We start from the raw sequence: 13214 nt of genomic DNA, 5'->3' as shown, positions 1-13214 counted from the left end.
ACATCCTGCACCTCCATCTCTTGGACAGCCTCTGGAGCATGGTCAGGTATATTCCACAAGTGCGACATTCCTTATGATAATAAATGCACAGATTTGTCAGACTGACAGATTCTACAGACCTAATTATTATTTCAAAAATTCTAATTATCAAATTCCACTGCCAAATAGTAACTAAAGCATGAATTATAATTTTTAAAAAAATAGATCTTGTAAATGCTGCAGTGTGCGATTAAGATCCAAATGTCTGTCGTCTGAATTACGAGGGTCATAAGCGGCAAGAGGATCAAGATTTTCTGTAAAATCTTCAGACTCTTTCTATTGGCCCTTACACTTATTAGGCAAAGAAGTAATTGGTCCAGTAGGCTTCACCTGGCGCCCAGGAATTATCCATTTACATGGCTGAAATGTACAGCTTTCTGGAGAGGACTTGCTGGGTTTTGCATGACTTAATGCAAGGAGTAAGGCACCTATGTGACTACATGCCTGTGCTAACCTACGAATCAAAAGGATAGAATAGTGCAGTTGAAAACTAAGTTCTTGTGTTGATCCATTGAAAAAAATGAAATTGTAATTTAAACAATAGCAATAGCAATGCATGATTAAAATTTCACTGGGATGTGGATTTTCATAAGATTATAAAAAAAACTTGTTGAAAATGTTTATCAATTCATATATATAAGTATATTTATAAACTATTACCCAATAGGACACTGGCAATATGCATGCCGTATATGTGGTGTGCTAGTGTTTGGTTTTGACATGCAGGTATACACTTGATATTGCTGCTTCTTTATAGAAGCCTGGCATGTTGCCCTCACATATATTATAGACGAATTGACCTAAATAAAAATGTAAAAAATATTATTTATTATGAACAATTAAAACAAAATAATATCAGCAGAGACATGTATGTCTCTGATATCAGATTTTTTTTTTACATGCATTAATCTGATCATGCTTTTATCTTATCATTTTTTTTAAAATAATTATAATGTGTGTTTTTTACAAAATACAAAATGTAATTAAAAATTCTACCTCTGACACTCTAATATCTTGGACGTCACCAGCTTCGAAGTGTTTAATGGATTTGTTTAAGCCCTTGAAATTTTTCACAGCAATACCATGTGAAGTAGGTCTTTCAATGATAAAACTGTAAATATCACTGAACGTTAATGTTGGAATATGACTCTGGTCCAAACAGTCATAGGTTACGGCATGAAAAGGTGGCAAACTCTCCTCAAAGGGTAGGTTCAATGATACTTCAGCCGAAGATTGTTGGATGATCGACGTCAAAACAGAAGTTGGCGTTTGACATAAAAGTAATTCTTGTATGAGATCTTTTTTCTTCTTACATATGTGGATTCCGTGCTCTGTGTGTAAATTTCTCAACGAACTGATTTTCAGTTTCTTCAAACTCTCCCGCTCTGCCATACTGAGCTGTGTTACTATGTAAAAAACAGCTATGGAATGCGGATATAAATAGTTGCCGCCCGGAAGCGTTTCTGCGCATGTGCAAGATTTATCGCGAAAAGGCTTATTCTTATCTGTTTTCGACTTTTAGTTCGTTCTTCTCGCACTCTTCCAAATGCGCGTCTCTCAAGAAAGACTGTTTCAAATTATCCTTACTAGAGTGGGGTTACTGTAAATGAATATTACATAATATTTATTTTAAACCTGAAATATTTTATGAACATGTAATGTTCTCCTAAAACTATATTTGCCAGCAAGAAAAAAATATAGTGATTAAAACTTAATTACGGACACATTGTTTGAATACTACTTAGCCTTCCATCATGGATTATTCAGCTATAGTGGCGCGAAAAATTATGGACTGCTCCTAAGATTTTGACAATATGGAGCGGAGAAGAATTCCTGTGGCTCGTTTTATTAAGATTGGAATTGTCCAACGACTTTAAACCATAAATGGACTCTTCCATAGAAGGGGTTGCATTCCATAAAGTCCGTATGTGTGGACTCAAAAAAACTCTATTTGGCAACTTTTACTTGTTGCCTACTAATTTTACTTTACAATGAAGCGCATTGAAGTGGTAAAAAGTTTTCCTTTTAATGGAATGTTCTAAACTTTGTAACGAACGTCAATTGTTACAAAAGACATGCCTATTTCTTTTATAACGAGTAAAACAGTATTCGAAACACTGCTTTCTGAACCGCTCATCTTCGAAAGAACACAAGCAGGAATTTCACACACGTGCACTGTACACTAAAACACACATTAAATCGCAATACCGCGTGCCAAATCAATCCATGATTATCCTGTTCGGCAATAATTCGTAGAGAAGAGTAATCACCATAACAGATCAAACGAAGTTTAATTATGGGGAGATGACATGATTAACAAGAATAACCAAGAAGGTGTTTCTGTTGTGGTGGAATGCGTAACAGTGGAAACAGCACTATGTCCATTCAAGTAAAGGTGAATATGCCATGACCTATTATATCACAGTAAATAATATTTCAAAGTTAAAAGGTTCAGTAAAATTACTAACGAAGGCCATGAATAATTGATCTCTTGTTTCTCAGGTCAATAATTTCAATACATTCATTGGCATGTAATCTAAATTGATGAGCATCATATAGTAAAAGTATCACAACTTTAAATTATCGAATTATCAAACTACTATAATGTTTAAAGGGACTTCATATTTTAATTCCACATTTGTAGTCAATACCTTTTAAAAGCATAACACAGATACTATGCATTTTAACAGGTGTCCAGTGTGCAAATTTCCTGGTAGACAAAGAAAAAGTAGATTCCATATTGAATCCTCCGGTGCACATGGCCCACATACTTAATGCAACCCAAAACTATGATCTCCGTGAAGGGGATATTGAGGAAAGTAAGTCATATTGATTATGAATCAATATTAATTGCTATTTCAATGACTATTACTATAATTGAGTGTGTTGCCTGATTGAAAAAAAACCCATGGTTGTATCTTAAAAACTTAACCATTTTTCAAAATCTTCTTGACTACCACAATTCTTACGAAAAAGACCAAACTATAATTAAGTACACCATGAATTACCAAAATAGTAAATTCCATGTCCCCCGAGGTATGGTTTTAGACTTTAGGGCTTAACTTGTCAAATAGTGTAAAAAATGTATAATATATTTAAAAGAAGCCCAGTCTACCAAAATTATAAATTTCATGTCAAAAGGGTTTGGGAGGCTTTAAGGTGAGCCCAAAATAGTCATATAGTGTTTATGCATACAATATAAAATAATTTCCCACACGTCATGATTATGTACACCTGGAGGCTCACTACCATAATTACCTTTGTCACTTTGAAGCATTAACATGGCCTAACATAGAAATTTTATAAAATAGCCATTACATTGTTTTAAAACCACTCAAAGCAACTTGAGGTTTTTCAAAACATGTGTATGAGGTTGACGTGAAGAACACAAGATGTCATTTGTCCCTGGAAATTTTAGTTTGTCTATTTAAAAGCAGCACACAAGACCTGAAATAACGAGGGAGAGAGAGAAAGAAAGAGAAGAAATATAGGACAGAGATTGATGGAATTATCTGATTTCACATTGCATGATAAACCCATATCAAGGAAATATACTGGGTCATGCACAACCCTTCTTCCTGTCTCCCATTATCCTCTGCGAAAAAGGGTGGTGGGTTAAACAGAGAGAGTGAGAGTCATAGAGAGAGAGAAAAAAAAATGCTGGGTATGTATGTTCATGAATTGATATACTTTTTAACAAACATATATCTTTCATTTAAAAAGAGACGGCAAAAAAAAAATGAAAAAATCTTTTGACATGGTATTACCTTCCACAAGGAATAAAACATACTCACAGACTGTTAAACTGTACAACCTCCCAACGTTTACTTCCGTTATAGCTCGTCTCTCCATGTCTTTAAAGCTACACAATCTGATCAGGATCTAGAAAAATCAGCATATGTATTGTCAAAACAAGCTTTGTCATTTAGTCAATCAGACCAAAAGGCAGCTACTAAATAGTTCTGACATTAGATCCCATAGTAAAAACAAGATTGTCCAAAAAAATTCAGTCTTATTGACAAGCCATCTCCATCAGACAAAAAGAAAGCTAGAATTTATGCAACAAGAGAAGCAAACACAAATCTCCTTTCTTCGATTCAAGAGAATGATCTAAGACATTTTCTGTCGTCTGGAAGTTCCTTCCAGAAACACGATAATGAGAGAATTAAGACCAATGTTCTGTCCAAAGAAGAATTTAAAAAAAAATCAAGAAAGGCGAAACTTAAGAGAAAAGACTGGAAAAGTACAATCTAAACAACACCATGGCTTCTTTTTCCGTTACGAATTTCAGGCAGAGAAATTTTTGAAAGAAATAGGAGAATCCCCTGAAGGATAAATAGTCAAGTAGACAGAAAAAGCAAAGAAATACCACTTGGGAATCATTGGCAAATTTTCATTAAATTGGGGACAGAGAATGCAATAAACATCACAAGCTTTAAGTTGAAAAGAAAAAATGAGAGGAAGATTATCTAGTGGAGAAATTTACATAGGTGAAAAAGTGACGCCAAAAAACCTGCAGTTCTAATACAATTAACAAGGCTGGGAAATTTGAAGCGTCAAATCTCCAAATCTATGGCGGAGAAATACCTTGAAAGAAATTGTTCCAACTGGAAACTGTGAGTCCAACTTTTTCTCTACAAAAAAACATTAAAAACTAATTCTCTGGAAAAACTTTTCTACGTCATGCTCGAACTTCAGCATTGTTTTCTTCAACTCCCTTTCAGTTCGATAGTCGAAGCTTTGGCCAATTACTTCCCATGATCGTGTTTCCTGTCATGAAGCACAGGGGCATCGTATCAGCTCTACACTCTATTACATATGTATAAATAATACACAAGGAAAATTGAAAGTAGGTCACGATTTGTAAACAAAACGATTTGTAAACAATGTAAAAAAAAAAACCAACTTACTTGACAAAAGTTACGCAAATCCTCGTTCAGTCATCCGTTTCAATACCATACACTGCTTCAAACGACTTGTATTCCCCATTCTTTAAAACAGGATCAGATAAAAAATGAAGTTCATTGTTCAAGGACTCCTCTAGCCTTGGAGGGTTTATGCTGAAGTAAGGACAGGAATCCACATCTTCCAGCCTGCTTTTCTTAAAGGACAGGTGACACAAAATCATTTCCTTCTAAAAACATTTTCTTTGATGAATAAAAATCAGTTTATAACAATTTTTCCATTTGACTAGCATCAGATAAGAACACACAGCTCAATTAAGTGTGCCGAAAATCCCAGCTGCAACAGATCTCCGAGTTTTGCCGATTTTTATTGAGATAAGAAACCTCTGTGTGTTATTCGTCAAAGAAGACATAGTCAGCAATCGGCTACATAGTAAACAGAGCATGGACGAGGATTTATTTACACGTACAGGATAGTGTATTTGTGTTCCAATGATGATTTTGAAATAAAGCACTATCAGATTAAACTGAATTTATTAAAGGGACTTGGACACGATTTGACTTAAACATTTTTAAATTTTATTTTTACATTTTCAATGTTTATACTGATAAATATAGAAGTTTAAAATGTTATGCCAAAATTGGAAAGTCAAATATCAAGTTCTAAGCAAGATACAGAGTTCATAATTCGTTGTTTTGTAAACAAAGCTCGAATATTGTCGTTTTTTTACATTTGTGTTGTATTGGTGTAAATTTTACTCAAATGTATCTTTCTTTTGTTAAAAATATTATTTATGAAGATGTTGTTTGAGTTTAAACTGTTTTTTACATGTCATTTTGTCCTAGACATGGTAAATCTGTACATTACATTTTTGTAAACAACTATAAGACTCGAGCTTTGTGTACATAACAATTAATTCTTACCTCTGTATCTCGCTTGTAACTCGACTTTAACATTCAATATGTTTGTCAATCATTTAAATTGCACCAGTAAACCATTTTTTACATAACAAATAAAATTTCTGATCTCAAATCGTGTCCAAGTCCCTTTAAAAGCATATTTTATTGAATAGCTTAGTGTATGAACCCTCTCCTGAAAACAAAGTCGTAAGATTATAGAATGTACACGATTACATGTTTTATTATTATACCCCCGCAAACGAAGTTTAGGGGGGTATATTGGTTTCAGTCTGTCCGTCCGTCTGTCCGTCCGTCCGTCTGTCCGTCCGTCCGTCTGTCCGTCTGTCTGTAGACGCAACTTTGTCCCCCCTATAGAATTTTTTATTACTGCATGGAACAGTTTGAAAATTTGTACATATGTTGAACATCATCTGAAGATGTGCACCTGCAATTTTTTTTAAGATCAGACAAGATTTAATGATTTTATGACAGTTTTTATTTTCCTTATTCTATATATTGTACACTAATGTTGAAAAGTAAGGGAGGTAATCCTTACAGATTTTATTAAATAATTAATAGAAAACACTCTAAAATATATTTATATAAATACATCCAGATGGAGTTTTTTGTCTTTATGTCTTAATTAATAAAAAAAATTTTTTTTATAAGTATTCTATCAACTGACAATGCAAAGTTTTTGTTTGTCAATGATAAATTCTTAGGAGTTAATAAGAACATCAAAGACAAGTGTGGCTGAATTCATTTGTCCCAAGGGAGCCATTATCTGAGCCATGGTTCAGATGGAGCATGTGTTTAGGGGAAATTGATAATCTGTAAAATGGGTGATGGTTTTGGGGCTATTTTAAAACTGTTTCATGTAAACCAAAAGGTCTATCATTATAAGGAAATAAATAATATCATTATTAATAAAGAAGTTAAACTATTTTTAGAGGTTGTTTAAATTTATTTGTCAAGTAAATTGATGAAGTGACCCTATTGGGCATTAATTTAAATGAAATTCAAAATTACTGATATGATTGTAGTGTTTTGGCAATTTTAAAATTGTTTGTAATATTAAATTTTCTTTTTTACATATTTTTACATAGTATGGTAATTATGGTAATGTTTTGGGAGTTTATTAAATAACAAGTTCATCAAAGAAAATCATAGTCCTATGGGATCAATTTTCTGATATGGAGTTCCATTGTGCCATAAGAGAAAGTGAGGAAAATTTGAAACAACTAATTGCATCTGTCAAGACTCTTATTAGAAAGATATTGAAAGTTTTATCAACAGAAGAGCATTGCTTGGCTACCGGTATTTCTATTCACTGCAAAGGGAGGGGTTATTGTCATTTTGTTGGTTTTTCTTTAAATCAATTAAATTAAAAAAATATATCATCAAATACATACATTTGTAAATGTATTACTGTTATAGATATGTATTTACAGTGAAATTCTGACAATTTTGATTTTAATTTTTCTTTGTTAACTTATTTTTTTTTTTTTATAATTCTAGAAATTTTTTTTTGTATGTGCTCCAAACCTTTATTATTCAATTCAATTATTTGTCCCATTTGAAATTAGCCTAGCGGGGGTATTAGTCCCATTAGGACAGTTCTAGTTGGTTAATGGAGTTTTTGAGAATTTCTTTGTACATAAGATAGTGGTAATAGAAATTGAAAAATAGTAATTAAATTAGAATGAATCAGAAGATTCTGTGATTGATAATCATTTATAGCAGATTATCATCCTGTCAGCCAGACAAGCAACAACTTGTTCAGATTCTCGGTATTCAGTAAAGCTTGAAATATATTGTTTGAATATGCGTATTAATCCAATCTTGCAGATTCAAAACAATCATTTGAATAAGTTGATATCAATCTAAATAATTTTTTTCTTTAAAAAAAACTCAACTGGGAGCACGATGAGTTAGATTTTTATTATATCACAAATTAATCTTTTTTTGTGTACTATTTGTAACAATTGGTGTTGCTGTAAAAATAATAATTCATTGTCCACCTGAATCTAATGTCAGTATATAAGAAGTAATCAGTGTGCATAACAGCTCGTTTTTTTAAAGGTTTGATCAACAGAGAATAAATTATACACAACAAGAAGTACTACCAAAAATGATCTTCATAAACTATTAAAAGAAAGGTCAAATTACATTCGGATAATATTAAAGGAGTCTGAGATTAGTACATTTTTAAAACCTGAATACTATGTTAAAAAGTACTGTGTCAGTCTTAACCGATTATGAAAATTGGTAGTTCTTTTATTTAAACAAACATAATCAAATACCGTACTAAAAAATGAAATTAAAAGAAGTTTGGGTTACTAGTATTGAGATTAAGGTAGACCCCTGATTTTGTGGAACTAAATAAATTTACAAACATATTTGCTTACAGGTACCAGGATTTCTGGTAATAATTCTTAAACATAAAAATCCTTTTTTAAGTCCAATTAACTTAATTAGAGTTTATTTAGAGTTTAAGATCCGGTGAAATTCCTGGTTACGAAACGTCTCTCTACATTATCATTTACTATGTGTTGACAAAACAAAATCCTTTCTTAACAACAATGATTCCATGTTTTTGATGATTTTTATCTTTGAAAAAAAATCAACATCTGACATATTTTTTCCAGCACGAAGCACATAGATCAATGAAAAGTTGAAAGAACAGGTCACAATTTTTACTCCTATTCATTATTGCTGAGGAAACAGAAATGGGGTTTCTAAGCTAAGAATAACTCTGTTTATGTACTTAGTTCTCAAACCTTTAATAGCAATGAGCAAAAGTTAATGACTTCAGATTTTAGCTAAGTAGGATTAGAAATCCCTATGGTTGAAAGATACAGCGAATGGGCAGTGTGTCGGCTATGACGTCGCACTGAAGGTTTCCGATCTCAGAGGCTTCAGATATGCATATTTGCAGAAATTGTGTCCCACTCGCAATTCAACTTGTTGGTTAATGTTTTTGTGATTGTGTCCCCTGCCCTTTAAAGGTGCTTGGCCCACTTATCCATCAAATTTTGCTTTTCCTTACTAACTTTTTCTTCAGCCTGCCCCATTTACTCTTACTTTTACTCTTCAAAATCTTCTCCCGCGATAGCTTCACCGTCGATCTCTGCTACAATGTTTGCTGTTACTCTCAAATCTCTAATTGGTACATTGTATTGTCCTATGCAATATATTTCATTTTATAAAAAAAATCATACAACGAAAGGACAGCCTCTTGCCCTGTCGCACTGACATATATATTCTGCCGGTACATAGTTGAAGTCACTTCTATAAAAAAAAAATTACATCCATTGAAACAAGAAGTAATGAAAGAAACAAAGTGGAAAAGGGTTCTGCTTCTTCAATATTGAAAATAATTATAACTAAAAAATAATTTTGTTTATAGTGTAAATTGTGGCTTGAATATTAAATTTAAATCTGGAGCATATTATTAAATATGCAAAATATAATAACATTATTACTATTTTACATGTGTAAACAATTATGGATACTAATTGTGTTACTTTATAGCAAAACACAACACACACACACACACACATATATATGCCTTTCTACATGCTCTTAATGAATATTACTTCAAATATTGGGATCAATGTCACTCTCAGATTTTATTAATTCATCTATTTCCGCATCATCCTGTACAATACCTGCAATCTGCATGTTCTCCAAATATGTCTCTAAATAAATTGTCCACCTCTTCCTCTGTCTGTTGGGAAAATATTTAATCAAATAAAATAATCAGTGGTTGCCTTTTTTAAATTTTTTTAATATATATAACACAATAAAATATGTAACAGCACATAAATACGTGTGGAACTTTTAAATACGTACATGTATACGCATGAATGATATCTTATTTTCACAAAGTTTTGATGTTGTGTCATGTTTTCAAATCCAAGCAGTTGTTAAAATATTACTTACCTCTGTATTACAGTCATGATCAAAATTCATGGCCAAATCTCCATTCATCTCTTCATTCATTTCCAATTCAATGACTGTTTTAGTAACAAAAGTAAAGATCTAAATTCAAAATACAACGAGAAAGTCTTTCTGTATATAACCCTACATCTCTTTCTTTTTCTCTCATGAACATCAAAGCTTACAACTATTTTAAATTTTATTTGCTAAATATAATGTTGGAATGATAAATACATACATATTTCATTATAGACTTTGCCCTGTATAAGTAAATATATTCGCTTTAATGCAAAACTAAGTCAAACAAGCATTCTGAGAGTATTGCATAAGCAATACACGTCCCCTACCGGTTTGTATTATTCTATGAAAGGTTCCAAGCACACAACTATTTCAGAGCTATTGTAAACGAGATGTCATGCTTTAATCAGAGATAAAAGAACAGAGGAAATTAAAACTATATAGTTGATATAGAAATTAAATAGGAAATAGGTAAAATAATACTCTTTATTTCATCTCCTGTAATTTCGCCAAGTCTATTCTGTATTCGCTGGTAAGAATTTGTGAAAACAATGCAATGTTATGCACAATATCATTTCTTACCGTCTTCTGTACCCCGAATCAAACGAAACAGTTAAACAGTCCAACCCGACGACTAACCCGATTGTAATAATACTACAAAAAAAACCCCTGCCGATTAAATTTACAACACAATGTTTGACACTATTTTATAGAATTTATTTGTTTGTTAGAAATGAAAAAAGGAATGGTACAGGACACTGGCGTCGGAAGCAAATTGAAAGTGGGGGGGGGGGGGGGCTACACTAATCCTCAGAAGTATTGAGAAAGAAGTAATTCCCAAATTCATGAAAATCCTAATCCGTGTGTGTGTGTGTGTGTGTGGGGGGGGGGGGGGGAGGAGTTTACCTATACTTCCAAAAGAAAAAAAAATACTTTCCCAAATTTTCTTTTCCAACATCACGAAATTCCTAATCCGTGGGGGGGGGGGGGGGGGGGGGGGGGGTGGGGGGGGGGGGGCTAGTATGCTTGTGGATCCAACTTCTCAATCTTTCAAGGTAAATTTAGGAACAATAATCTTTCCTGCGAGAAAAAGTGGGGGGCTGAACCCTCTATCATACTATGTTTCTAATGGTTTGGTATAACTTTCCGACGCCTATGCAGGAAAAGGAATGGTACAAGTAACGCACATTATTACTGACTACATACTGACCTCGTTTATTCAGGTACACACCGAACCCGATAACGAACCCGAACATTAAAAAATTGGAATATAAAAAATTAATTTTCTTGTGGATCCAACTTCTCAATCTTTCAAGGTAAATTTAGGAACAATAATCTTTCCTGCGAGAAAAAGTGGGGGGCTGAACCCTCTATCATACTATGTTTCTAATGGTTTGGTATAACTTTCCGACGCCTATGCAGGAAAAGGAATGGTACAAGTAACGCACATTATTACTGACTACATACTGACCTCGTTTATTCAGGTACACACCGAACCCGATAACGAACCCGAACATTAAAAAATTGGAATATAAAAAATTAATTTTCTTGTGGATCCAACTTCTCAATCTTTCAAGGTAAATTTAGGAACAATAATCTTTCCTGCGAGAAAAAGTGGGGGGCTGAACCCTCTATCATACTATGTTTCTAATGGTTTGGTATAACTTTCCGACGCCTATGCAGGAAAAGGAATGGTACAAGTAACGCACATTATTACTGACTACATACTGACCTCGTTTATTCAGGTACACACCGAACCCGATAACGAACCCGAACATTAAAAAATTGGAATATAAAAAATTAATTTTCTCGAAAATATGTCAATCAGACGCTACAAAAGTGTAAACTTGATCTGTAGTTTGACATTTTGAAGCTGTTCAGCAAGTTTCATATTATTCCTCAAATGCATAAAGAAAAAAAGTGTGGAAAACTGAAGTGGGACAGACAGACGGACTGACGGACGGACTGACGGACGCAGAGGAAAGCTATAGTCCCCTCCGGTGAAACCGGTAGGGAACTAATAAATAAAGGGGAACATTGACTAGGCTAATAGGATTTATGTATCCCAACCTGAGAGAAACTTAAAGCAACCCTCTCATCCCCGTTAGGCGTCGATATTACTGTGCATTAAAGTATATTATAATTGAAATATTTTCACCGGTTTAGAATTTTCTTTCACGGTATTAAATAAAAAAATACGTTTTAAAATTTTTGGAAAATAAAAAATAAAATATTGTTCTTAGCGGGAATCGAACTCATGACCTACCGGTTTGTAGTGAACCAACTAACCCACTGCGCTCCGGTGCAACATATCGCTGATGGTAAAAAAAACTCTTAAAAAATCATACTTGATTTTATTGTTTATTTCGATAAATAATACCACACAACGTGTAGGTGTCACATACCACATTACTTGTAAGTAATGAATTTTCCAATTTTTCAAATTAAATCTATTCATTTAACAAATTTTTCAAAAGAGCGGTTCCCATACAATTCGCCTCAGTTTAAATCAGCCAGTACCGGAATTGCATACTTCCAGATTTCCTTTTCTTGCGTACTGCGTCATCAAAAAGTGGTGTATAGAGCCACCTTAAAGGACATAGCTCTCTAAAAAATTTTAAATATCCCTTTTGATTTTTGTATCAAATTAAATCAACAAAAAACATTATATTGATGTTTGGTCTGTCAGGACCGTCAATTTTTACAATGTGATTATCACGGAACATAAACTTTTCAGGATTCGTTTCCTATTTGATGGACTAGCTGTTGCTGTTCGAGAGAGAAGTGTAGAATTCAAACTTAAGTCGCCAAGCTTTGAGAAATGAATTATGAAATGTTAGGCATGAATATTCCTACATGTAAAAGGGTATTGTACATTGTACTATCATAAAAAGAGCTGTGTTTTACTGTTAGGCATTAATTTAAATATACACTACCATTGATAAACTAGGTATTAATTTAAATATACACATTTGTTCAAATCATGATCTCTGGGTCATGGTGGGGCCACAGAGAGAAGGAAGTTTAACATGTAATAATACTGATGATAAAATTTTTAAAAATATTGAACATTTTCTCCAAAAATCCTCAATTTTTTTTTTTCTTAAAAGACTGCAATTCCTGTGAAATCACCCTTAAGTAGTGAAAACTAAAGTCTGTACAAATCATGGTCCCTGGGTGCTTGGTTAAGTTACAATGAGTATCGTTATACATTGAATTAAGAGCGAAAATCCTTAATCATTGTTCTCAAAAAATAAAACAGAAAAACCTTGAATATCTCATTAGGCAGTGAATACTCGGGAACAGGCGCTGTGTTATAATAGGCTGCAGCTGCAAGAAAGTATTTAAATCGTAAATATGCCGAGAAGTCCTTTGTGAAGGCCTCGTTGCTTTGAAAGAAGCTGACACAAG

Source organism: Magallana gigas, chromosome 1 (assembly GCF_963853765.1).
Source record: "Magallana gigas chromosome 1, xbMagGiga1.1, whole genome shotgun sequence".
Classification (NCBI taxonomy): domain Eukaryota; kingdom Metazoa; phylum Mollusca; class Bivalvia; order Ostreida; family Ostreidae; genus Magallana; species Magallana gigas.
Note: the sequence above shows the minus strand (reverse complement) of the source record.